This window comes from Triticum dicoccoides, chromosome 2A (genome assembly GCF_002162155.2).
Source record: "Triticum dicoccoides isolate Atlit2015 ecotype Zavitan chromosome 2A, WEW_v2.0, whole genome shotgun sequence".
Lineage (NCBI taxonomy): Eukaryota > Viridiplantae > Streptophyta > Magnoliopsida > Poales > Poaceae > Triticum > Triticum dicoccoides.
In genome coordinates this window covers 593,739,735-593,744,319 of record NC_041382.1, presented here as the reverse complement: position 1 = coordinate 593,744,319, position 4,585 = coordinate 593,739,735, and positions in this window count along the sequence as shown.

Here is a 4,585-nt window from a genome sequence, read left to right as displayed (position 1 = left end):
CTAAGTTTGAAAAAATCCTACCGAGTGGAGAGCATCCCTCCCACTCGGGGGCTTAGCTGCAGTCAGGCACTCGCCTAAGTTCTCTCTCTTGAGGACTCAGCTGCAGTCAGGCACTCGCCTAAGTTTGAAAAACAAAAAATCCTACCGAGTGGAGAGCAGCCCTCCCACTCGGAGGCTTAGCTGCAGTCCAGTACTCGCCTAAGTTCTCTCGCTTGAGGACTTAGCTGTAGTCAGGCACTCGCCTAAGTTTGAAAAATCCTACTGAGTGGAGAGCAGTCCTCCCACTCGGGGGCTTAGCTGCAGTCCGGTACTTGCCTAAGTTTTCTCGTTTGAAGACTTAGCTGCGGTCAGGTACTCGCCTAAGTACGAAACACATCCCGCTCTGCAGTAACAAGCTGCAGATCAACGACCACCTCCTCCTTGGAGAGCTTCTCCACAAATACAATGTGCACTCCATCCCGCTCTGCAGTAATGAGGTGCAGGTCGACTGCTACCTTCCCCTTCGGAGCCGCGCCACAAGTACAAAAAAGTTGTCTCGAAAGAAGAACTATTTCCACTCGAAGGGGGATTCATAAAGATATTCAACGATAAACCGAGTTCAGATAAATCCTAAAGGGTCCAGACCACAGGTCAAAGTGCTCAGGCATTCAGCCCGAAAGAGTTTAACGGTTACAAAAACCACTTGGCATTCCGAGGCAAAATTAAGGTGGGGCATAAAAGTTTGTTCACTCCGCAGGAGGAGGGCTGGCAGGCTCGACGAACTCGTCCAGGTCGACGCCATCGGCAATCCGAGTGGCGGCAGCAATGAAAGTCTCCATAAAAGTTCAGAAGTCATGCTTCTGGGTGTTGGCGACCTTGATTGCGGCCAGCTTATCTTGTCGCAGCTCCTTGCAGTGGACACAAACCAAAGACAGAGCCACATCAGCGCCACACCGAGCAGCAGACTTCTTCCACTCCTGCACTCGGTCAGGGATTCCGTTAAGTCGAGTCATCAGAGACTCAAGATCGTTTTGGAGTGTGGCCTCTAGCCAAAGTGTCGGGTCGATCCGTGACATGGCGACCTTCAGTCGAGCCAAGTAGTCCACGGCACCGTCGATGCGAGATTCCAGTCGGAACAGATTCATGGCAGTTTCATCTTTCACGGGAGAGTTGATTGGATCCAAACCTGGTTCGATTCACCCAGTCTCCTCTTCAAAGTTCTGGCAAAACTCTGCATTCACGATCCAAGGATAAGTTAATCTTCGTACACTGAGTCGACACAAAAAAATCAGTCGGAACATAATGTGCACCTTCAAGCTTGATGAATAACTTCTTGGCAAGACTTCTCAGATAGCTCTCCAGATCATCCCTCCTGCGAGCAATGCTTTCCATTTTCTCACCCTGGACGAGATTCGCCTTCTTCCAGCGCAAGCACTCCTTGTTGGAGTCATTCAGAGCAGACTTCAGCCTGGTATTCTCTTCTTCCAACTGGCCGACCGAAGCCAGCTTCTGTTCGGCCAGAGCGACTCTGTCGTCAGCTTCCTTTCGGGCAGCAGCCAGATCCTGGTCCTTCTTTGCCAGAGCTTCTCTCAGCTTTTCTGCAAAGAAATGGTGCTTGATTCACAAAGAGCAGAAGGGTACTCAAGCCCAAGGCAAACCAGTCGACAAACTCATCTTACCATTGGCACCATCCTTAGCCTTTTGCAGCTCTGTCTTGGCCAGCTCCAAGTCAAGGTTCAGTTGGATCTGCTGTTTCTCCAAATCAGCAAAGCGAGCTCCCAGATCACAAGATTTCTGCAATCAAAGAGGAGAAGTTATTTTACAGCGAAAAACAACAAAGGCAATAAATACTAAGACTACGGTCGACTACTTGCAGTCCACCATAGTCTCGGGGACTACACCCAGTGGGTGCACTTTGCGTGCCCCCACCGGTTCTGATCCCACTCGACCGGCCCGCCGAAGTTGAGCCCAGGAAAAAAAAGGCAGAAAGAGAGAAAGTAGAACTCAGACTATAGTCGACTGCCAGCAGTCCACCGTAGTCTCGGGGACTACACCTAGTGGGTGCACTTTGCGTGCCCCCACCGGTTCTGATCCCACTCAACCAGACCGAGTGGAAGAGACAAACTACCAGTTTGGTTTATACATTCGAAAAAATACAACAACTACAGTCGACTGCCAGCAGTCCACCGTAGTCTCGGGGACTACACCCAGTGGGTGCACCCAGCGTGCCCCCACCGGTTCAAAAATTTCAATCGACGCACCCAGTGGGTGTACAGATGCAAAGATTTTCGGAAAAGAGTCTTCAGATAACATATCCTAACAAAACAAGCAGTGACCAATTAACCTGAACATTGCCTTGGAGGGCCGAGCTGGCGTCGTAGGCAGCCTGACTGGCGTCCCGCACCATCCTCATCTTCTCCATCATGATGCGCGCCTGACGTATGGCTTCCTTGGCAGCATTCGCTTCGTCCTCCGGGACATGATGGGTCGCAAAAACTGAAGGTGGGTCGACGGGAGCCTGAGCAGTCGACGAAGAGGGCAAGGCACTCGACAGTGGCACAGCAAAGGTAACAGAACCCCGATTGGCGTCGCCAATGTCCTGAATGACTGGTTCCGTCCTTGGCGTCGACTGTGGCGCCTCACTTATAGGAGCCTGCCTATTTTTCCTCGTCAAAGGCCTCTCGGGCTCTTCATCATCATCAGGGAGGTCAATAACATTGGGAGCTATGCAAAGTTCAATCGTCAAAATCACATCACCCAATGGTACACGCTGCAGTTGAATCGACCAAAATAAAGACAGTATGGCAGGACTCATACCCAGTTTTGACGTGACCGCATCCTCCATCACCTCATCATCATCCCTGTAGGCTGAGGTCCTAGAAGTGGCAGCGCTGGCAGTTCCAAAGTTCGTCCGGTTAAAACAAGAAAAACAAACGGCACTGAGCGTCGAGTGTATACAGAGGAAGACACTTACGCAGAAGCGACGGGGATGTCAATCTTAATCTTCGGCAACGCCTTCCGGATTTTCGACTCCGCAACTTTGGGGTGCTTGGGTGCTTTCTCGGTCGGGGTTGGTGAAGAGATCCGAGGATGCTTCGAAGATTGACCAGCTTGAGCAGTCGCCTTTTCACGGACGCTCGGTCATTCTTGGGCAAGTTTGGATCGCCTCTCCCTGCGAGGAGGCGACTCGACTTCTTCTTCGTTGCTTGAGTCTTCACTTTCTCCATCCTCTTCACCATCAGAAGTCCACTCGCCACTGTCGCCGCCGCTCGCCTCGCCTTCCAAGTCTTGCCCTTGCTCTCCATTGGGCATCGAGTACATTTCAATGAGGGCTTGAAAAAATAACAATCAAAAGACATTCAGTCGACCGCAAACGGGACATCACATGGAGAGTCGGAAAGTTACTTACAGAAACATACCTGCTCCGGCTGACGCGAGTTGTCGAATGGAGTCACCCTCCTGAATCCCCGAGGGTTGTCTTTGTTGCCAGTGATTCCTCTCAACCAGCTCTCTAAGGTATCCTCACTGACCTCCTCCGGGTGGATCCGAGTGGTATCTTCGAGCGCAGAATACATCCACATAGGATGATCGCGCGCCTGAAGGGGTTGGATGCGTCGACCAAGAAAGACCTCCAGCAGATCCATCCCAGTCACTCCATTGCGGACGAGCTGGACGACCCGTTCGACCAGCTCCTTGACCTGCGCCTTCTCTTCTGGAACTATCTTCAGGGCAGCAGGCTTCTCCACTCAAGCCAAGGAGAAAGGAGGAAGCCCAGTCGACTGGCCAGGGGTCGGTTGATCCTTGCAGTAAAACCAAGTCGACTGCCAGCCCCGGACCGAGTCAGGAAGGATCATCGCTGGGAAAGTACTTTTGCTCCTCATCTGGATCCCCAGACCACCGCACATCTAGATCACCCGAGTCCTCTCGTCACTCGACTTGGTCTTTTTGACCGACTGGGAACGACAAGTGAAGATATGTTTGAAGAGCCCCCAGTGCGGTCGACAACCCAAGAAGTTTTCGCACATAGACACGAAAGCGGCCAGATAGACTATGGTATTCGGAGTAAAATGGTGGAGCTGAGCCCCAAAGAAGTTCAAAAAACCCCGGAAGAAAGGGTGGGGAGGCAGCGAGAACCCACGATCTATGTGAGTTGTGTCACGACCGGCTTTCCGGGTAATATATTTCCAGAAAAGACCGTCGTGCTCATCAGCCCCAGGATTACTGTTAGCTGATGAGGCTCCAACTTGATACAGAAATTCCAAGCAAAAAAACAAAGTATGCATGTAGTACAAGACCATTCTGGCCTGTGAGTACAACAAATGGTTTCTAGTGGTGGATGGCGGAAGCAGTTTGTGGATCATCAGTGTCTATGGGACTCCAATTCTCACAGGAACAGCTGACCAGGTTAACTCCTATCTTCGCGAGGCTGCTATCTCCATTGCTTAGGTTCCGGGGCTGTCATCGCGTCACTCCTCTCCGTGCAAGAAAATCTGGCCAAGACAATAGCCAGGGACAAGCCAGTGAGTACTTTGAATGTACTCGCAAACATTATGAACACAGGTATAATATAACAATGATGTGCTGAAAATATTTTATGCTCATGACG